This window comes from Sturnus vulgaris, chromosome 11 (assembly GCF_052056855.1).
Source record: "Sturnus vulgaris isolate bStuVul1 chromosome 11, bStuVul1.hap1, whole genome shotgun sequence".
Classification (NCBI taxonomy): Eukaryota; Metazoa; Chordata; class Aves; order Passeriformes; family Sturnidae; genus Sturnus; species Sturnus vulgaris.
In genome coordinates, this window is record NC_142253.1 from 21,973,029 (window position 1) to 21,996,459 (window position 23,431).

At 43.5% G+C, this 23,431-nt stretch overlaps 1 long non-coding RNA gene across 1 annotated transcript in view; it reads right to left on the reverse strand.

Annotated features, from left to right (window-relative positions):
- Positions 1-23,431, reverse strand: part of LOC148222537 (uncharacterized) — a 54,926-nt gene that overhangs the window by 15,316 nt on the left and 16,179 nt on the right. Inside the window, exon 4 of the long non-coding RNA XR_015806128.1 lies at positions 271-379. This is a non-coding gene — a long non-coding RNA (uncharacterized LOC148222537). The remainder of the gene's footprint in view (positions 1-270; positions 380-23,431) is intronic.

Below are 23,431 nucleotides of genomic sequence, written 5' to 3' on the forward strand. Positions count from 1 at the left end.
GAGGCTGTGGCTGGCAATTCTGCCTGGCTGGCTCGCTCTGCACCTGGCATATGAAGGCAAGTTTACATGTTTGCAGTGCAAGGAGATTAAAATACTGCTATAAAGGGGTAAGAGAGGAATGCTTTGGCATTATCAAGGTGTGCAAAATGATTCTCCCTGATGCGATGTGTGATGAGTGTGACTATGGAACCTTTACCTGCTGGGTTTTCTTGTTTGGTCCCTACACCCACTCTTGCACAATTGCCCAGTTAAAATGTTCATCTTTCTCACCTTTTGGCTGTTTGCATGAGAGCTGAGTGAATCTCTGAGGTGAAGCAGACCTGCAGATCTGGAACACGATGGGATCAGGCCACCAGGACGTTTTGGGCAATGTTTTAAGCTGTGAAAAGCACACAGTTAAAGAAGAGTTTTTCTGTTTCATCTAAAAGATCAATATCCATTTGACAGTGAGCAGAAGGGGGAGCCAGAAAGGCACAGTCAGTGCTCACCCTGTATCTGCCATGTGGTGGAAATGGTTCTGTGTCACTGTGCCTGGGTCCAAAAGCCTGAGCTGACCATATTTCTGTCATCTTACTTGTTATTTTTACTTTCTCCATCATCTTCCTGTAATACCAATTCACTTCAGTTCTAATAAAAACATTTGTAAGATAAAGGAGGCATCTTGGATGAACATTTGTTGTTTTAATTTCCAGCATTGATTCTCTGAAGATTGCTGGTCTCTGTGAGATGATATGTGGGTTTGTGGGGTTTTGTTCCTGTGGAGACTGGGAATCAGGAACATGCAGCACTATCTGCATTAGTATTCTTGTTAACCTGGAGTAAGAAAGTTGGAATACACTGACTTTGTATTTTATTCCCTTACAGAGGTAGAAAATTAATTTCCTAGGCTGGGAGATGCATTGGATGAACAGAGCTGTGTTTGGATGGGGGTTTCAAGGTTTTTCTTTGAGTTTTGGGTGTTTTGCCTTGTTTAGTTTTGCTTTTTCTTTTACTTTTTTTTTTCTATCCCCTAAAAAACCGTTCTAAACAGGAGTTGGAAAAAACCTGCAGATTTCAAATGAAGATGGATGTTCAGATGGGGCTTATTTGGAAGTTTTCAGTAGCAGTTCTGCAAACATTTCGCACTCTTGGAGTTTGAACCTTTGTCTCCCACGTTCCAGTGGAAGGTGTCCTTGGAGAGGGGATAGGACACAGGGATGTCCTTGGAGAGGGAAAAGGACACAGGGATGTCCTTGGGGGTGAGGACAGGACACAGGGATGTCCTTGGAGAGGAAAAAGGACACAGGGATGTCCTTGGGGGTGAGGATAGGACACAGGGATGTCCTTGGAGAGGGAAAAGGACACAGGGATGTCCTTAGGGGTGAGGATAGGACACAGGGATGTCCTTGGGGATAGGATAGGACACAGGGATGTCCTTGGAGAGGGAAAAGGACACAGGGATGTCCATGCAGAGGGGATAGGACACAGGGATGTCCTTGGAAATGAAAGGATTCTGCTGAGAAGCCCTTTGGGTTTTGGAAGTTAGCAAAGTCATGGTGGAGGTGTGCTGGGTACTTTCTCACTGGTGTGCCTTAGGTACCCTTTTAGAAAACCCTTTCTATTTTAGATTGAAGGAAAATGGAAAAGCACTCCAGAAATCCTTTATCAGGCTTTTTCTGTGGTTTGGTAGGTTTTTTCTTCCTCCCCTTCAGTTATTGTGTGGTCAGGCTTGACAGGCTTTTAATGCTCTGCCAGGTTCTCTGGGAGCTGCAGAGACCATCCTTCTAATGGATAAATGATGTAATTATATTTCAGCATCCTCTAAATGGGTCTCTTCTACTACTGGGGTGCTCACATGTCCATGCAGTTGAAAGTTTTGTTTGGTGCATCTGTTTTTAATGAGGATGTGGCCCTAAACTATCACAGAGGGCCAGGAGAGCCAGCTGTCAAGAGCTTCTGGTACCCAGAGCTGGCTGTGATGACTACAAATGTTTTTCATTTGTCTGATTAAATAACTTCTCCAACACAGTAATAATCAAACCTGCTTCTTTTCACTATTCAGCTACACTACTAAGTGACGAGAAATGTGAAGAAAAACCGGGGTGGGAAAAAAAGCCCTTCAGGACTTTAAAAGTTCACCTTTTAACCTGTATTTTCAACACCTGCCTTGAGCAGGGCTCTGGTGCCACAAGGCTGTGGAGTGATCCCCGTGCTGTCACACTGTGTGGTGCTGGTCCTACCTTCCCTGCAGCAAACTTCTGCTTCCAGAAAAGCCAAAAAGCCCTGGAGCCTGGCTGCTTTTAGAACAGGGATCACACTCCTGGGACTCTGTGTTCACCAGCGAGTAGGTGGAACACTTGACACCAAAAATTGCAAGCAGGGACTGGAATCTGTGTTTCTATTAGAAGCGGGGCTGCATTTTCCTCAACTGACCTCATGGAGGTTTTGAGGCAGAGACTGACTGGAGAGCCAGAGCTGGGGTGTAGACTCACCTGCCTTTGGGTGCTTTCTAGTAGTGCTTTGTGCTGCTGCCTGTACTTGAGCCACAGTGTTTGGATTTTCAGAACTCAGGGAACCTGTGTTTTGGGACTGCACTTGGTCTGCTTGCCTGGTTTCCAAGCCAATCTACAGTTCAGAACTTGTCTGTGTTTGGCAATAGATTTTAAAACATACACATGGCCAGTGGAGCCAGACGCCAAAATACAAATCCCAGAATCCCAGAATGGTTTGGATTGGAAGGGACCTTAAAGCTCATGCCAGTGCCACCCCTGCCATGGGCAGGGACACCTTCCATTGTCCCAGGCTGCTCCAAGTCCTGTCCAGCCTGGCCTTGGACGCTTCCAGGGATCCAGGGGCAGCCACAGCTTGTCTACCCTCCCAGAGAATTCCTTCCAATATCCCATCTATCCCTGCCCTCTGGCAGTGGAATCCATCCCCTGTGTCCTGTCCTTCCATCCCTTGTCCCCAGTCCCTCTCCAGCTCTCCTGGAGCCCCTTTATGCTCTGACAGGGGCTCTGAGCTCTCCCTGGAGCCTTCTCCTCTCCAGGGGAGCACCCCCAGCTCTCCCAGCCTGTCCATGTGTTATTGTGGGCAAACCAGAGGTGCACTTTGAGGATGTGTTATCTTCATTCAGGCGTAGCATCACTGGAGGACAGAAAGAGCAGGTGAATGCAGGCTTGCTGAGGAGCCCCTCTGGCTGTTGCTGACTGGACATGCTCACCTGCAGCAGCCTTGGTTCTCTCTGTTTTAAAATCCCCTAATCAGTCACTGCTGTGGTGTGTGTGTGCCTAAAGAAATCTCATTAAGGTCACTGGTGAGTTTTCTTGGACAGACATCACAGAAAACCTATGTCTTAAATGGTAGCTTTGGAAATCATTTAAATGGTAGATAATGATGCTGGTTTTTTACTCTGTGCTTCTGCAGCAGTGTGCTCAGAATAGATTGGAGTGGTTTTGGCCAGTTTGGATCTTTTATAGTCAATATTTACAAGAGAGAACTGAAGAGCAAAATAGGTGTGTTAGGTGATTAAAAAAGGGGAGAAAGAGAAAGAAAGAGTTGTTTACATTAAAGGAAGAACAGATGTCTAACAGCTTTAAAAATAAAAATAATCAATTTCCAGCAGTAGTGACTACGAAATAGAGCACTAGAACATGACTCCAGGGAGAGATAGTGGATAATGGGACCCAGTTTGTTGCCTGCCCAGTCCTTGAGCAGGTTAAGAGAAGCTTTTGAGAGCACCAAGCTGGGCTCAGGAATGCTGGGGCTCCTTTGTCCCATGGTTTTGAATTAAAAATCAAGTTGCAAACACCACATGTTAAACTCAGAACACTCTCGCCTGCAAAGAACTCAGAACAACATTTTACCTGCAAAGAACTCAGTTCCTCCTGCTCTGGGCAAGCCCCAGGGGCAGCTGAACACCCACAGCCAGTCCCTCGCACTTGTGCTGTAGGGTTTTGTTTTATTTTCAAAGCCGTTTCCTGTATTTTGCTCATGTAGAATTACAATTTAAAGCCCTGGCTGAGCTGTTTGGGTATGCACTTCAAAGAAATACAGACTTTCAAATGCAAACCAAACATGTATCACTTCTAGGGGCTGTTTCTATGTCACTTTTCACATTTTGTGATAACTTCGCAGAAAAATACTCTAAATGATGTGAATTTGCAGTGATTTTTTTTAAAATTCCTGAGAATTGTCCCTTGTGATTAAAGAGGTTGTAAATCAAGTGTGTAGGTAACTTTCTAAGCCTTGCTTTGCTTGCTGAGCTCTTTGATCTTTAGGTGCAGATGTTCAGCTGGGTGCCATAGCAGAGTCAGGCACCCGAGGCCCTCTGTCACCTCCATGCCATCAGCTCCATGCCTTCACCTGTGCCCTGGCACTGGGGGCTGCTCCCACCTCCTGGGGCCCCTCCACACGGAGTTCTCTTGATGGGGTCAAGCTCTGTGGGACTGAACCCTGGCCTCTGAACTGCCTGCTCTCCTAGAGCTGCATTTGCCTCCTGAGGTGTAACGCTCCCTCTGCTCTCAGGAAAGCCCCAAGACAAGCAGTTGTTAAATTTCAGTGGCCTCCATAGCTGGAAAATGTCTGAGGCATTTTAATCAAATCAATCAAACTGGCGCTAGTGCCTGTTTTGGCTCATAACAAAATCAGAGGAGAAGAGTAGTGCTGAACACACACATTGTGTTTTGTGCTGCAGTAAAGTGAAACAAATGCCCCGTTCTGTGGCAGCAGGTAATGACATCTCCCACAGAGCAGAGTTCCTGTGTTAATCATATTGGACTTCTCTAACTGTCTTGCTTCCTTCTCCCAGCCAACCAAGCAGGTTGCTGAAATTATGACAAATGCTCACACACTTCATGGAATAAAAATCCTAGTCAATCTTTTCCCCAGCCCACGGTGCCCAGAATGCTTCCAGTGAATTGTGTGGCCGTGCTTGCAGGCTTCCTCCACCCAAAGTTTTTAATGGAATTCCATCCGAAGCTGTCTCTAATATCTGTCCTGTTCATGGTCTTTCCTTTGCACAGTATAATGGATTCTTTAAGCTTTGAAAGTGAGTTGTTGTGGCCTAAAGTAACAAATCAGTTTTGGAATGCATGCTGTCTGTTGTAAATGATTTGGGGGCAATAAATTTTCTGGTACAAAGCAATAGGCAGAGTTTTCATAATGTTGAACAGTTTGGACTTGTCTTGAAGGGAACAATGTCGCGAAAGCAATGTGCTGGTTCCAACTATTTGCTATTATAAAAGACAATTTTTTTTTCCTTAAGGTAGAATCCTCATCAGATTTCATGCTTTGCTGTAACTTGTTTTATTCCTTATGTTAGACAAATAAAAATATTTAAGCATAGTTGTGTATCTGTTACATGTTTTAATGTAAATTTTTTTTTTAGGCTGCATAAGAAAGCTTATATGCATTACCCTTTTTACTAAAGACCCATTAAAGTGGATTTGATTGCTCCCAGAACTTTTGATAAGCTACATTTGAACCTGGATAATTGAAAACTCAGGCCTCAGTGCAGAAACTGTATGTTTTATCTCAAATTTAACATGATGGTTTTTCAGCACCCATTCGTTCTCTCCTGGAAATGTTCACAGGTGGCAATTTCTAGAGCTCTCCCACAGACAAATCTGATTAAATGGCTGCTCCAGACAGCCCTCAAATTAGAACTGGATTTTGATGAGACTGGATGTGCAGTAACTATCAAGAGACACGACTCTTTCACTTCTCCATTGCAGCATCTGTCTCACTGGTTCTGTACTGTGCAAACCATGAGAAGCTCAGTCTTTACCCAGGTATCCAGGCTGAGGGACTGCAGGGCAGGAAAAAATGAACCTCCTTCATTTCCAGCAGCCACGAGACTGAGTAACTTCCCTTTTCTAACTTTTCTGACACTTCTCTTTCCGCAGAGCCCCTTTCTTCCTGCAGTGCCCAGGGTGCCAGTCTGGGGGGACTGTTACTGCATCTGCCACTTTGGTTAGGGCTGGGTGTTCCTGGGTTAAATTAGAACAGTGGAAGAAACTTGTGCATTCAAAAGTGATTAAAATCTGCTCAAATGAGACCTTTGACTATAAACTGGGGAGTAATCGTTGAGTGGGTGAATTTCCACAGCAATCTGAGCCGTGCTACCTCGGGGTTTGTCATTAATCTGGCTCCAGTTTGTCATCTCAGGGTTGCATCAGCAGGCTCTTGGCTGAGGAGGGAGCAGAGGAGCTGCTTTTGCAGGGATGGGAAAGCTCAGGATTCTCTTCATCAGAAGGATTTGACAATCCTCCCCCTTCCCAACCCTGTGTGCACCTGTTCATGTCTGGAACAGGATAGTGGAGTGACTGCCACACAGGGACCTTTCCCCCGCTCCTGTGATCAGTTCTGTTTGCTCCTGGCCTGTTATTCCCAGGAGTGAGGATCAGCATCCATGGGCAGCAGCAGGCAGGGAACAGCAGGGCTGTGGCTGCTGGCTGGGCAGGGGAGGCTCCAGGGCTGCTGTACCAAGGGCAGGATGAGGCAAAGCCCTCCCAGACCCTTCCTCACTCCCTGCCCCTCTCCCTCCCTCCCTCCACCCCTGCCGTGGTCCCCAGGGATGCTGCCCCAGCAATGGGACACTTTCTCCCCATTTCTGAGAGCTGTCGATGTGTGTGAGTGCAAAGGGAGGAGAGAGCAAAGCACAAACATCGCAGGTATCCAAGCCTGCAGGAACCAGGATTCTCATTTCTGCGTCCTTTAGTCCTTTTTGCTCTCTCACAAACCAGCAGCTCTATGGCCACTCAGGAAATTAACTTACTTATTGATCTTCCCGAGGCCCTCGGGATGTAATTCTGTCTTTATTACATCAGATTTTAGAAGATATTTTTGAACAGTGGCAAAAGCATAGAAGTCACAGGGGAAAAAAATCACCAAAAAAAAAGGAAGAGAAGCAGCAGCAACCTTATGTCTCAGGTTTGTGGGGCTGATGAAATCAGTTTGTGTGCATGAGGAAGAGAAGGAAGATTTTAGCAATTTGTGTACTTTAGGAAATTTATATCAGAAAGCCTAATATTAGATTTATTTATAAGCTTCAATTCTTCCTTATTTTAGCTCACAGAGAAGAGTTCAGGGTTTATCATGCAGCTTTTTATTTCCACCACATATTTTCAGAACTACTTATCTTTATCATTCCCCTTTGCAGCCTAAAACTTGGCTTGCCAGCTCCTGAGGTTTTCCATGGAATTGCTTAAGGTGCTCCCATAACAGCCTGCACTAATTTCCATACGGCAAATGTTCTCCTCTTTCCCAAAGAACACCCTGGAATGTGTGACTTACACGAGCAGCCGCTGCAAGAATGTGCCCTGAATCTACAGTGATCAAATCTAAAACAGTTCATGCAGATCAATTCTGTTCTATCACGAGAATACGACTAATGTTGATTTCTTCATTCCAATTTATGCTTTGGACTTTCAGTTTTCCAGTATCTCCTAGTGAGATTTTCTAATATATAGGACAAATGTTCATATATACACAGGCACCTGATTTTTCTGGGACAGCTTTGCTAATATGCTCTTAGAAGTAACTCTTTGTCATTCAAACTCGATTTGAATGTTAGAAGCGAGATTTGAGTAAGAAATGAGAGAAGCAGTTCATTAAAAAATTATTTCTTTCTGACTTCCACAAAAACTAAGGCAATTGTTCAATCACGTTAAAAAATCAAGGCAGTTACAACTAAACTTTCTTGAGGATTTTGCTTTCAAGACTTATTCCAGGTTTCTTACAGAACATTCTTCTATGTACAGGAACTGAAGTCAGACCTGGCTCCAAAAAAAGGTGGCACCAAAAAACACGACATCCTGCAGCAATTAAAATTCTCTTTGACAGAACAGAAAATGTTGATGAGGCTCCCAGGAAATGAGAGAACAAGACAGTGCTGGTGATGAGTTGAGGTTTTATTTTCCCCTTATTAAAGCACCAGCAAAGCTGAGTCCTACATTCCCAACAGGTAAAGGATTCCAGCGTTATTATAACGTGGTTCAGTGTGAAGAGGTGAGGTCTGCAGAGTGAGAAGGAGCAGAAGACAGTCTGTCACCCTGGCATTTCTGTTTCTACATTTTCCTTATCACCAAGCAAAGAATGCATTTTCTCATTTATACCTACCTGTACCTTTATGTAGCACAACCAGCCTTTCATGCATTTCAGAGCAGTGGAGATGTCATGCTAATGATAAGTTCCTTTTTCTGCCTTTTGAAGGGCAATTTAAATTGTCTCCCTGACGCTGGGTTTGCATTAGTGATGCTGACACGTGTTCATGTGAGTACTGTAAATGGATAGTGGAGGAGTGGAGGTATTTCTTTCCTCAAGACTGATTTTTTTTCCCTCATTGAAATACAAATTGCCATGTCTGTTTGAAGCTGAAGTGTGGGGTGCTCTTATTAGCACCTCTAGCCTGAAGCCTTTTCATATTCAAATTAATGTTAAGTGTTACCAGGATTACACATCAGGCACTTTAAAAGAATGGGATGAGGAGCTCGTTTCAGCTGTTTATTGTTCATTCGAGGTTGTATTAACTATGCTCATTTTAAAATCTCATTTCTTCATCTTCTGATATTTTGGAAGAGAAATAAGAAAATGTAGATAAAATTTAGGCCTTGTCTTTGCTTACATCGATTACCCTTCATTTTGATCTTGCCTTTCTCCTAAATTAGCTAAATATTCAAAGAATAAGGGAACAGGAATGACTACAGAACTGAAGGGTTTCTGTTTTTTCTTTTTATTGATGCCATCTCCCTGGCTGCAGAAAAGAGACTGTCTGCAAAGAGACATGTGATGCTGACTGGCAGCTTTATAGATCTTTCTAAGCGTATGTTCAAGTACTAAAAAGAGTTTTTCTCCTCTCAGAATACACAGAGTGCAGCTTTAGAAGAGAATATTCTGCAACTGCATTCAGCCTGTGATTTTGGCGGCCAGCAGCAGTGTCTGGACTGACCGTGGGATGAAATGCTTCCAGGAAAGCTTTCAAATGTGCCGCAGCTCCATGCATCCTATGGCTATGTCCCCTCCATACAGCTCAGAGGATGCTGTGGATGCAGAAGCCCCCTTAAATATCAGGTTACTTCACATTTTTATATGCAGCATATCATCATGACCCTGTGATTTAAATGATCTTTGAATAGCAGGGCTCCTTCAGGGGTTTCAGGATTCAGAGCTCTGGGAGTGCCCCAGCCCAGCACAGGAGCTGTTGCTGCTGCCTCAGGTGCACAGGGGCAGTGAGAGGGTGTGACACAAGGCCAACTTCCACACTCCCTGTCTTCCTAAATCTGGGAAATCGTCACATGGGAAAGGAGCTACAAGGTGTACAGGACTGTCAAATAGAGGAAAAAGGTTCTCTGCAATACAAGATCCTAAAATATCTGATGTCACCCAGAATGGAAAAGAAGAGATTAGAGATTTTGGACAAGGGGAAGCAAGGAAAAAAGGAAAGGAGGATAACTGCCTCCTAAGACCCAATTTTAAGAGCAAGCCTTGAGTTCAAACCTTGGGCAGAGGTTCAAGTCAGTTCTTTATCTAGACCAGTTCACCTAATCCTGGTTATCAGCTTTCTCCTCTCCTGTAGCCATGGGTTGCTGTATAGCCAAAGGGAAGAAACTTCCCAGTCAAGAAATACCAAGGAACTTGCCTCAGCTAGCTGCAGAAGTTGAAAGAATTTTTCCTCTATTTCAGATTTCAGACACTTTTAACTGAAGTTTTTTTTCCTTTTTTCTTTCTTTTTTTTTTTTTTTCTTTTTTTTTTTTTTTTTTTTTTAATATGCCTCTCTCAGTTTTGATGGGACTCTAGTCTTTCAGTTCTGGACCCTCCAGGCTTTCAACTTTTCCAGTTCCTTCTCTGCAAGCAGGACTGCCCCAGCCTGTGCTGAGCACTCTGTGAATTCTGTGCAAAGATAAGTTCCTTTGAGGTCTTAGTGACCCTGCAATTTATTCCTGGACTGTGGTAAACTCTGATTTGTATAATCCATTGAAACTACTAAATAAAAAGGGTGCTATAGAATATTTTCCCGGTACAGCACCATGTCCTGAACAAAACAATGGAAGTAAAATGAAGAATTTCCAGAAGAACTGGCCATCTGTCCAAACACTGCTCAGCTCCTTGTCCGAAGGCTATTTTATGGAATTTGGTGTTGAAGTGTTTGCCTGTGCACCTGTGGTTGCACACAAGGACACTTTTTCTTCCTTAAATAAATATTTATACAGGAGATACTTGCACTTAATACTGCTTGTTTTCCTTTTGGTCTAGTGAAAATATTGCTATTAAAATAGAGCAGGACAGGAATACTCTGCAGCTCCTCTGCACAGAGCAGCTCCATCTGCTTCTGGAAGCTGAACATGTTTCACTGATTATTCACTGTGTAGCTCCTGTGACAGCAGCACTGAAGAGGAGCCTGCGGCTGGAGGCTGCTGGCCCAGAGTCACCCTGAGAGAGGCCTCAGGGACCTGGGGAGCACCAGGATTTTACCCCTTTCTGGGAGCACCAAGATTTTGCTGCTTTCCTTTCTGGGGAGGTCAAGCACAGCAGCCCTGGGCCCTCATCTAGCACTTTTAAACCATCTGGTGGATCTGAACGAGCTGCAATCCTTGGATGTCAAACGGATTTCAGTCCCAAAAATTATGTGATGTCAAAGCCCTCTGCTTACCTGGGGGTCAAAAATGGGAGCTACAGTGGCAGGGCTTGGCTCAGGCTCCTGGATACTGGCATCCTCTCGCTCCAGCTGAGCCTGTTAGCAGTTTTACAGAGCCCTGAGTGGGGTCTGCTCCTCACTAGCTCTTCCTTCAATACTGCCAGTGGGGAAAATTAGAAGTGAAAAATAAAATTTAAAAAAATCTTTATTTTCTTTGGCTGAATTACAGAAACCTTAGCAGATTCTCTTTAGGGATAATGGGCTCATCCTTACAGCAAAAGGGTGTAAATGGAATTTGGTCTGCTTTGTTATGAGAGATGACAACAACAAGTGAAATTTGGATAAATTTCAGTTCCCTGTTTTAGAAATGGATTGCTGAACTAAAAGGAAGAGCTGTGCTAGAAGAAACTTAAAATTCTGTGGTCTGGGGCTTTTTGTGCAGTTTAGAAAGCTCTGTCTTGTTTTCAGTTTCTCTGTGTGATTCACGAGAACACAGAACTGCTTTGGTTTATGAATTCAGTGATTCTCTGCAAAATTATTGAGTGTAATGAAAAGAATTTAAGTCCTTTTTCTTGTAGTGCCGTATTAATTCTTGGAGATGCAAAGTATTACAAAATGCACACCTTACAGTATAATACAAATCCTGGCAATAAAGCAGCCTCTGTTGCATTATAAGATACCAATGCTAAGTTTCCTTTATGCTGTGTGAATTTCTAACTCTTTGTTGCTGTTTAAGTAAAATTAACAAATGCAGTTTACTCCAAATATGTAACCTGCTGTTCTCTGGTGTTTGCAAGCAATCCTTAATCTTCCCTTTTCTCTTGCTGTCATCTCCAAGGGCTCTTCCTGCAATGATTAGAACCCTTTTTCACCTTTAGGAATGGCTCAGAATCACAAACAATATATTCAGATGAAAGGGAAATGCTTGACCAACCCGTCCTGGCAGCTCTTTGATCTCTTTGGGGCCAGAGCATCTTCCTGTCATCCCCTTGGGAAGGGGAACAAGTGAAGCATTGTCCTGGGGGGCAGAGAGGTCTGCATACCTCACTTAGACAGGAAAACACTGACCCCCTCCTGCCTGCTGAGCTGGATGGAAAACTGGGAATTTTCAGGAAGAAAAAAATAACAACAACGTGCTGTGAATGAACCGGCCAGTCAATCCTAGGACATCCCATAGGTGAGTGTGCAGAAGTTCCAGAGATTTCTCTGGCAGGAAAAAGCCTCTTGAATGAGACTATCAGAAAACAGAACATTCAGAGTATAACTGGAAATTGCAAAAAACAGCAAAGTGAGGAGAAAGCTTGAACTCGAGGTGAAGTTTGGCTTTAATTTAGAAACATGCTGGGTGTGCAAGTTTAGATTTAGGAAAGGAACTGAGAATTGTCATTTGAAGGCACAGCAGAAGCTCCTGGTGGTCAGCCTGCCCAAAAGACAAAGCTCTGATGGTTCAGGTGATGCTGAATTCATGCTGTGGGACTCTCTGTGTTAAGTGATTCTGGAGTATTTTCTGAAGAATTTTATGGTGGTTTCTATGTTTGAGATGTGTGATATGCAAGAAGGACATAGACGTAATTTCACTTGACAGTTGGGTGCCAGCACTAAGATCTTGGGTTTTGTTAAATCCTCCCAGATTTGAAAACCTTCAAATTACTGAACATTAAATTTAAGGCTGAGTGATATGGCCAAGTTCACAGAGAAAGGCCAGAGTCAGTGAGCAGTAAAACATGATCCAGGATCCACATCTAAAATGCTATTTTATATTGCTTTGAGACTTGCAATTATGACAATTTAAAATTACAACTGGCTGAATGCACAAACCAAACAGACCTGTCAAAGGCATAAGAGGTAATCTGCCATCTTCCTTTTCTGTTGTCTCCTATAATATGACAAAAAGATGGTTGTGTTCGCTGCACTGACTCTGCTCTGTAACTTCTCACTCTTGCCTCAATTCAAGGGGGGCAGAATTCTTGTCTTCCCCTAAACCTACTGTGCGTTTTGATAGAGGCCCTCTGATTTCTGATACAATGCGAAGTGCTGGTTAAGCTGATAGTGAGCAAATAATAATTTAAGTGTAATGAATACATGCTGATAGACAGATAAATCTTTTTCTTGGATTTTTGCATACTTAAGGATCTGGCCCAGCTCCATTCCATTGAGGGCAGATGAGATGCCTGTGAGATTAGTCCCAGATAATGACTACAGAACATTATGTCAGAGTGTAACAAAAGATTGTGTCGTATAGGTACTAAAAAACCTCAGTTACCTTCCTAAGGCAGTGCTTCAAAACCTGTTGGTTCAGCAGAACTTAAACTTGCATCAACAACTTTTTGGGCTCTTTAAAACATTTGTATCACTGAAATGCCGATTGATTTCTGCTGTGCTATTGTCCAATGTACGACCTGCTGAAAATATCCTGTGATATTGTTTTCCCCCTGCATCTTCTAAAGCAGTTACAAAATGTAGAGATGAAATGAGATACTGTAAAATGCAATTTCGATGGATTCTGCCTGATCCATGGGTAATGAAAGGGACACTGTTTGTGGGCTCAGGAGACATGGAAACCTTTGGGCACCGTGTCTGGCACAGTTTGTAAGCAATACCCAAAGCATCAAATGCCCAAAGCCAGTCAGGAATGACTCAGGGTGTTGTCCCAGCTCAACATGCAGAGGATGTCCTAAAGCCAAGTGGTTTTGTCTGAATGTGTGTGTTAACTTCTTATGTGCACTTAGGCACACAAAGGAGGAGATTGATTTCTAGAAAGGCTTCAATGTACAGTTATATCTAAGATTAGAGTTCATGATGGATGTCTTCAGAATATTGATATCATGTTACTCCCTCCATCAATCACAGTGTGTTCGCAACTACTTTGAAAATGAAGATCGACCAATTAAAATGACAAATAGGGGGTAAACAAGTCTTAGAGCTTAAGCTGCCTTAGAGCTGCTCAGGTGAGAGCCACCAGCACTGGGCTGGGATGCTCCGTGCTGCTCCAGAGTCAGGACTCTGCTGTGCTGGCCCTGTCCTGCCCACACACAGCAGGGACTGCAGCCAGGATGTGAACTGGAACCTGAGGTCTCTTCTGCTGAGCTTCAGATCCATGAACTAAACATCATACAGGAGAACTGAGGGCCTCCAATGGTGGCAAACCTTTAGACCACTATTCAAAACTCTCCAGAATATTCAGAATATGTTTTGAAATACTAAGCCATTTAATTTTTGTGGTGAATTCTCAAATCCTGTTTACCTTCTTTGTTGTGGAAATAATCAGAAACTGCCTGATTGGGATCATCCAAACAGCTGCTGGCAACTGCCATCATCTCCTGCAAAGTTGATATTAGCAAGAAATAATTGAATTTCTTATCTTTTACTACATAATTGCAACAACAACAACAAAAAAAACCCCAACACCCTACCTTAAAGGGAGGGGGAGGGCAAGGAAAGGTGCATAACTGAGGAGACAATCCCTGTCTCACACATGTAGTGACAAGCTTTATGTGATTTTTATGGCAATAATTACTGTATCCTGCTGATCAAGAATAATTATCATCACCATAGCAACTTCCTATGGAAAGAGTGATTGGGGGTGGGACAGAGCGGAATGGCTCCTCGAGAGCAGCATTGACTGGCTCGTTTGGGATGTTTCTGTGCTTCTCTTTGGGTCTTGAAATATTAATGCTCATCCTGCACGTTTGTTTTGGCTTCTGTATCCAGCAAGGAAATGGGGGGTGCAGCATCAGCATGAAAGCCCCAGAGCTGTGGCTGCACTTTAATTCAGGTCCTGCTTTGGCTGAGAGCTGGAAAGCAGAGCCTGGAGCCCCCGAGCTCAGAGAGCATGATTTCTGTTCTGAAACTCTCTCTTCTCATGATTTCTTGCAAAATTCATTGCATGCTGATATTTTTTTCATTTCTTCTTTCAGTTCCATTTCACCTGTGCAGAGATGATGCTGTTTCAAAGACACCTTTCAGATTATTTTAAATTGAAAAATAACATTTTGAGGAATACCAAGTGGCCTGGACATTCGTGAACACACAGAGCAGCCGTTTTAATGGTTTGAGCAGATGATGAAAACAACTCATAAAGTTAAGATTATGTATTCCAAAATATCAATATATCTGTACTGAAGTTTCCAAATTCCTCACACCAAGAGTTAAGGTAGCACAGACCCAGTGCTTCAGAGGAACCAGAGCAATAGATCTAGAATATGTGGCAAGTCTGCAAGCATGGTGCTAAAACTTTCCAGTCCTGAGGGTACAGTCAGTTGGACTTGTTCCTTTTAGCATTGCCAAAATAATTGCTGTGAGGCAGGGCTGAGCTGAGGACAGGGCCTGGCGTCCTGAAAATCTGAATTCCAGCATTTTGTCAATGAATTCCAGGTTTCTGATGCTTCCTTGGTGACACCACACGGGATGGTGAGCGATTTGGTGATGGTGGTGAAGGGGTTTTCTCCCTCTTTCTCTGAGAAGGGCTTTTCCTTCTTTCATGGAGATTTCCCCTCCCAGTGCCAGATTAACTTGGGGTGGTTATGATGCCATGGATGGTAAATCTTACGGGTGGGTGAGGAATGGTTTCATCTTGCCAGTCTGCAGATGTGGAGGGTCACTAAATAATATCTTGGTGAGTAGGTCTGTCACTGGAGGAGTGACATTCTCGTCCTTCAGGGCTGCTGGTGCTGTTCCAAAGTGCCTGTTTGCAGAGGTGGGGGATGAGAAATGTACCTGCTGTATTGAATTGTACTCATGCCCTTGTTTCTTCACTTTCTCAGTCTTCAGAAAGATGTGGTTTGAGATTCATTTCTACTTTTTGATCTTCTTGAGAGATCAAGTGTATTTTGGTTCACAACTGGCAAAACAGAGTCTGTAACTTGCAGCCCAAGAGCTGACAAGTGAAGGGAATGTTGTAGAGGGATTTTTGGAAGAAGAAAACTGCAGTAAGTGTGTAGTAAGAACAGGACAGGTGTTCATGGTCCTTCTTTGCTGCCATGAACCTGACTCCCAAGCTTCCAAGCCTTAGAAGACAGAATATTTTGAGTTGACCCCTTGGAACATGGTGTAGGTATTGACTTTTTGCCTTGCTTTTCAAGCCTCTCTGCACACACAGCCCAGGATTCTCCTCCTGCCTCCTCTAGCTCTGTGGCAGTGCCTGTGCCTGTCCCAGCAGAACCCCAGTGCTCAGGGTTCTGCCCCTGCTCACATCCCTGCTGTCCCCTGTCTGTCTGCTCCTTTCAGAGAATGTCCCCTTTTCCCACTGACAGAAAGGGAGGAATGGCTGAGGACTCCCATAGGCTGAGAGCTCTGTCTTGTCTCTCAGGACAGAGGCCCTGAGAGAGATGTCCCCAGGCATGGGAACGTGGTAGAACTCAGGTAAAAGGGGCAGAGCTTCTCTATCCACCATTTCTCAGCTTATTTTTTCCCTCCAAACATTTTCTCCTTGTTCTTCCCTGAATTCTGTAGAGGTAGCAGTCCAGGGATGCAAAATGGCAAAAAGAAGGCAGCACTCAAATTCAGGAGCCTTTTAGCACTTCATGTCCACCTGCACTTTCACCACTGCTGTCACCAGCCCAACTGTCTGTGCTCTGCCCCCAGAGATTCATTTGCAAGTGCTGGGGCTGTGGCAGACACTCAGAATTCAGACTCTTGGTTCTTTTCCTGGCACTCATTCCTGTGGCCGAGAAATGACTGCTGTGACTGATTCAAACTTATCCTGCTCTCAGTGCTTATTAAGATCTTTCATCTCCCACTCATTTCATTTGCATTGTATTGCTTCCAAGCTGCTGTGTGGCCTCCAGGGCACTTTAAAAGTCGTATTCTAAATCTACAAGTTGCTTCCTCTAAGAGCTGTTTTCCTCTCAAAATAGAAGCATGTACCTACTGGGGAAGGCAAGACAAGCCTGGGATGATTTTTTTCCTGTTGAGGTCTTATTTGTGTACAGAACATTATCACATGGAAATTTAGATGCTCTGAAAGTTCTGTAAAACCAAACAAGTGCTTCCTCCATTGTGGACAACGCTCTCGGGCACAGGGTAGGATTGTCGGGGGGTCCTGTGCAGGGCCAGGGGTTGGACTTGATGGAATCACAGGAAGCAGATTCTAGTTTTAGCTATTGTGCCTGACAAATCTCTAAGAACTTTGCTTCTGTTTTTTATAAGTAATGTAATAAGTAATGTATAAGCAATAAGAACTTACACAGTTCTGAATCAAAATAATTAATGTTTCTGCACTTTGACTGCATTTTCTACCTGTTGCTCTAACTACTGGGCACTAAAATGACAGCAAGAAACATTTGCAGAGTGTTACCAAATATCACATAATTAAGCAATTTGACATTGGAATGCAGAAAACAAAATGTAACAGTAAAAGACTGGTCTAGATTTCATCTGTTCAAAGTAATAATAAAGACATCAGCAGGGAAATCAGTCATGCACATATATTATTTGTGTGCACTTAAGTTGGACAGATAGGATAATGGATGTGGTATACACCAGATGTTACATTTCCTGGAAATAGATATGTTAAAGGAGCTCACAAGTGGTTGTCAATGCCCCTTTCATTACCCCATAATTCTAAATTTATACAGTTGAAATAAACATCTTTGTTTGTCTGAACTTGGGATTCACCTTTAAATTCTCTGTGCTACTTTTATGTGCACGGAATAATAGTTTAAAACTCTGCCATGCTATGCCATGGTGCTCCTTAAATCCTCTAACAAATTAAAAAGCTAGGAACTTTCTCACGGGCTCATTTTAGGACAGGAGCAGCAGCCAGGTGGGCACAGGGATGTTTAAATATAGCCAAGGCCCACACTTTGTCCATCACAACATGCAGAAATAACCTTCTCAGCTGTAATATAGCCAGCCCCTGTGGACCTGCACAGCAGTGGCTGATCCAGGTCAGTCATTTGTGGAAATTCCTCTTGCACATGCACAAAACATTTGGAATTGTTTTTAGAGATGTTTTCTTAAACAGAAGCCAATAACTAGGCTGTTTTAAGGATTAAAAGCGCTCTGTACTGCATGTGATAGTTTACCGAGGTAGTAGTTGGTCATGTTTTTGCAGGCCACTAAAAATAAAATCAATATAGTTGAAGAAGAAATACTATCAAGGTGCTCATACCTTCAGTATTCCATGGGAATGGCTGCTCAGCAGCCCAGGGAGCAGAGTGCTGGAAGCACACACTGTTTGCACAGGGAGCTGTAGAAAAAGGTATGTCTTCAGCTGTGGAGCTGCTTCTTTATGTAATTTATTCTGTGCAGGCTTCAAGCATTCACAACTCCATGTGTTTATCCCTCTGGTAACTACTGCCTCCCTGGGCAGAGTGGGACCCTATTCCTTACCCAGACACGAGGCCTGGCCTGTCACTGCAGACCCTGCCAGTCTCCTCTGGGGAGGGAGGGAAGGAAGGAATTTGTGTTTCTGTTCAGCTTTGTTTTCAACACCAGGAATCCTTCATTAGAAATGCTAGCCAGGAGGGGCAGCACACTTGGGTTATGTGACCTTGTGAGAAATGGTCTCCTCAGATCAGCACTCCATCTGATGAGGAATAGGATAAGGAATAGCACGAGGAATAGGATAAGGAATAGGATGAGGAATAGGATGGGGAATAGGATGAAAAATAGGATGAAGATTAGCTGCTGCTGACATCACCCTGCTGGACAACGCACGACTGGAACACTACTCCATATATTTGATGTCTGCAGGGCTTTCAGCCCCAGGCCAAGACACCTTCAGCAGCTCTGACTATTGATGGTGGTGTTCTCAGGGGGTTTGGGATGCTGAGGAGCACTTCACTGAAATCAGGAATAGGATCTGAATAAAGGAGGAGTCTGAAAAAGGAAGTACATTTGAGCTGGACAGAGCCTTTGGAGTGTGTGGAATGCACTTGTCAGCAGTTATTTTTGTGCCAATAAGTTAGATAACTGTTACTGTTTACATACCAATTTGCTCTGTTGTTGAATAATTTCTGTAGTAGTCAGGGCAACAGTTCTATCACATGATAAATTAATTACTCCAAAGATACCCATCTTCATAAAGGAGCTTCGTATCATCAGGTTATGCAGATGCTTGGAAAATGTAGTACATTTCTTAGTTGGGAGATAGGTCCAGTAAATAAACAAAAATCATCCCAGACTTCAGGCTCAGCCACAATCTGTGTGTGGTATAAGAAGTCTTCCCCCTGACTGGACTGGGATTCGGATCTAGTTTAAAGATCTGGTTAATAAAACCAAGCTCTTGAATTCTTTTCTGCCTGTTCCGTTTATGTTGATCTGAGCAGAAGCCCCCAGGCAAGAGAAGACTTGGCATGGGATGGGCAGAACCAGGTGGGAATTTGTCTTTTAATCCATTGTAAAGCCCATGGTACAGGATCAGAGGAAAGGTAGGGGGACTGCTGATCTTTGGCTTCTCATGGTGATTTTTCATGGAATAAGTGCACTCCCATGCCAGGAAAACGGAACTTGAGTTACTCAGCCTTGAAGCATCTCATTGTATAGAGGAATGAGGCTTCCAGAGGTCTGTGGTCAGGAGATTACAACCTCCTGAAAGTGCTGGAGACTTTAACTCTGATTCATTTCTACAGCAAACCCCAAAGTGTAGCATAAATATTTTCCTCCTGTTTTGATGATTTTAGAAGGTAAAGAAAAGAAAAAAATCATGGCAGAAGAGCAGAAGGCTTAGGTCTAAACTGACCTGAGGGTATTAATAAAGAACAGTGCTCATGGCTGGAATAAAATGGACTGTCAGGGTCTGAGTCACGGTGGGAAGTGCTGCAGCTGGAGATGTTTGTGGGTCAAGAGAGTAAATTTATCTTCAAGGTAGCAAGAAAGGGTGGATGTAGAACTCTCAGGTTAGGTAGGAAAGACCTGTCAAAAGAGGTTGTGGGTCTTCATCCCTGCTGGATCTCTCAGTCATGGTGCAGTGTCCTCCTTTGAGCTCTGCTAGAAATGCAGGTTATGGAGCTGAGTGGAAGAACCAGTAGCAATCTGTAAGTTCTCCCTATTAAAGGGCCTTGCTCTATTCCTGTGTTCTCCTGTTCAGACTCTGTGCTGCAAAAAGTTCTGTGACCTGTCTGGGGGCGGGGGTGCTGTGGCAGCTCTGGCCGGGTTTCCAGCATCCTGATAAAGAACTTGCTGACACACCTGAGACAGGCATCTCCCAGACTGTTAGAACTTTATTTCAGTGTATCAAAGCAAATTAGCTATCTACTTATATTAGAGTTAAGCTGCTCAATAGATCTAAACTTTTTTCCCCTTTTTTGCTACTTTTTATAATTTTGGAAGACAAAAGCTTTTCTAAAGTTAGTGTAAGAACTTCATAGTGATTGAAATCAAGGACTTTATTTAGCATGTCCAATGCACAGTGTGGTGGGATGCTGAAGATGTTTCATTAGGTTTCTTCACACAGTAATATTGGCAATATTCTGTCCAAGGGAAGAAAAGGTAGGAAAGAGGAAAAAAAAAAGCCAAAATTAAGAAGTACAAGGTGCTTAATTTTATGGAATCTGTGAAGAAATATGTCTTCAAAATCTTCAGAGCAAAAGAGCATGGGGAAGCAGCTCTATAATTACTCCAATCAGAAAGTATGCCAACAAAAAAGGAACAATTAGTGATGTTTCCCAGGCAGTGGATATTTCTTCTTACCTGAGTGATCTATTGCAGAGATATGTAATTAGGACCACATAATAACAGGTTGGGTAACTGTATCCCTGTCAAAAAGGGAAGAAAATCCATCCTATTGATAATTGCAGGTTTCTCTGTGTCTCACTTCTTTCCATCCTCCTTTTCTCCTCATCAGATTCCTTGAACGTGCCTGACATCTGGCTCACCATACTTTAGTTTGGATCAGTGGACACATTTCCATGTTCCACTCCAGGACCTGGAGGTGCCCCCAGGTGTGGATCTGCTGCTCTGGGGGTGTCCATGGGCAGGGGGGTGCTGCTGACCAAACACTGCACCAGGCCCTGCTAGAGCAGCCTCTGTGCTCTGCTGGCTCTCATGGCAAGGGGTGGCAGGAGGAGCCCCTCAGGGAGCACAGGCTGAGCAGTGCCCCAAGTCACCTGGGCTGTGCTGCCCATTCTGGAGCACCATGTGCTGGTGCTGCTCCTGGAGTATGGATGGACACCTGTGAGGGTGGCTGGGGCTTGTCTGCATCTCAGCCCTCAGCCACGGGGCACCTGCAGCTCTCCTCAGTCAAGCCAGGTTTGAACTGAATTTCAAGACTTTGAAACTGAAACCTGCAGCTTTTTGCATTGTAAACTGAAAATCTGACTGGTGCTTGAGAGGAACAAAGACCCTCCCTTTGTATTGCTCATAACAGTGAGTTCCTTTCTAAGAAATAGCATTTCATTTTTGTGGATATGAGGATGAAATGAAGCTGTCTTCAAATAAGTAAATAAATAAAGCAATAAACTACTCATGCAATGTCACATTTAGAGCAGAAGTAATTTTTCATCTTTGCAGACCCCCAGACAAATGGTGAAGCAAAGCTCCTCAGGTAGCCAAGAGCTCCAGGCTCTCCTTCCAGAGCAGGACAGAGCTCCCCTTGCACCCTGCCTGGGCAGAGGGCCCAGAGCAAGCCCGGAGGTTCTGCAGGACCTGCTGAGCTGAGCTGCAGCCAGGGAGCTTTCCTAGTGCCCGAGGGCTCTGCCAGGCTGGCAGCTGGAGCTGTGCACACATCCCTGTGCTCCCAGAGCAACCCTCCTGAAGCTCTGGCACCCTGCACTCCCCTCTATGCACAACTGCTCTGGTTTGCATCTAGAGAGTGACCAGTGACAGTACATTTCTGCATTTAGAACAAGGGGATAAGAGACAGCTTTATCTAGAAGATACTATTGGCCAATTATGACTTGCTTCCCTTTTTAAAGAGTAATAACAATATGTAATGAAAGACATTGTTTATTTTTGATCTTTGCCATTGAATTGGGTTTGTCCCAGTATGTTCTTTTAACTGGAAGTGTCATCTATGAACGTGGGAAGTATTTTTCACTTTTCAGAACCAGCAAATGAGCAAGTCAAGTGATTATTCATCATATTAGCATTTCCAGAAAAAACAAGTTTTCTAATGCTTATATAAAAGAACTGTAGTACCACTAAACCAAAAGCCAGCTTTCCAAAAATGTCAAGAACAAGAGAGGCTTCCAAATCTGTACCTATTTATTGAAAAGATCTATTACCAATCCAAGATTGTTACAGTGGCTTTTGAAATAAATTACACAAAGAACATAAATTGTATTTGTTATACAAAGTGACAGATAGAGAAGGGAGTTTTATTCACAAGTCCCTTGCAGTTTGATTCTCTCTGCTCACCTTTACATTAACAGACTGTTAGGATTACAAAGCCAGGAGCTGTCAGCTGTTTCCAGGAGGGTTTTTAGACCTCTTATTACATGACTCAGTAGCAGGGATTTTCCTCTGAGCGGGGGTCCATTCCCAGAGAAGTACGTTCTTGTGTTGGGCATCTTAAAACACATGATTTTAGATAAGCACAGCAATGGAGATTCAGCTGTATCCTAATATCCAATAGCACAGTGATCTTCGCTGCCTGAAAGCAGCTTAGGCCTCCCTAAATTTGTTCAAATAAGTAAGCATCATCTTTCAGAAAATTACCTACAGAATTCAATATAGATTATTAGAAGATAGATCATATAAACAATATAATAGTGTACCTTTCATCCCCATAATCTCTGTCCCTCCGGTGGTTTTAGATAACTGACTCAAAATGGCCATAACCTGACTCGAATCTTTTCGGAGAGAACCAGGATCTTTGTTCCTGGAGCTATTTCTGCCTCTTTTCCTTTTGTCACTAACAAAAAAGTAAGCCAAGAATCTTATTCCTCTGAATTCCCAAACTTCTTGCTCTGAATGCAGTTCCTTGCATTACTACCAAGATATCAATCTACACTTGTCCTGCTACTGTCAGCAGTGGCTCCCACCCCTGCAGCCTGTAGAGAGGAGACATTGCCATCTCGCCTCACAATCCAGACTTTGTTTCTCCCAGCAGGGAAAAGGCTCATTCCAAGATGCTGCACTTTCAGGTGTGTTGGCTTTCCCGTGGAATTTTTGCTTCCTGACAAAACCACTCAGATGGTGATTCTGCTGGAAAGCTGAGTTCCTCCTTGTGACTTCCTGATCATTACTCTTCTGATCATTACATCCACACGTTTAACTCACATAGAAATTAGCCCGTTTTGCCCTCTGACCTTGGGATTACAGTTAGAAGGTTAATTCCAGTGGTTCTTCTTGACTTGGGGAGGCTTGCACTGACTGTGTCTCCTTACAGCTTGACAGTGAAATTCTGGGAGTAGCATTTGACAATGCAGACAGCATCAATGGGGGCTAAAAGACCCAGCTGAGCATGAAGAAAGGATAAATTGATTACAGCTCCCTCAAGCGCAGATTGAACTGTCGGCTTCTGGTTACTGTTTGCTCTGTACTGCGTTTTGATTTTTTCTCGTTTTGATATAAAAGCCACATTACATGCAAGAAATAATGCCGAGGTATTTGTAGGGAAGATATTTTGATAAGAATCCAATCAAGAGTAGTTTCTGTCATAATTTTCTTCAGCTTTTAAGCCCTACTGGTACAGTGCTCCAAATAAAACATACTGTGGTGAAGTTCTCTTCTGACAAACCATCCTAAGGTTTGGTTAATTGTAACACAATAAAGAAATCATTAAAAACCGATAGGACAAGCTATAATCTTGGAGTCCTGGGGAAATACTTTTTAATGCCCCTCTGGTTTTTAATCAGTTTTCACATCTGATGGACAAACAGGAACTGAGCTGGTATCAGTGTTCCCCAGAGAGGCTGCACCTTCCCCATCCCTGG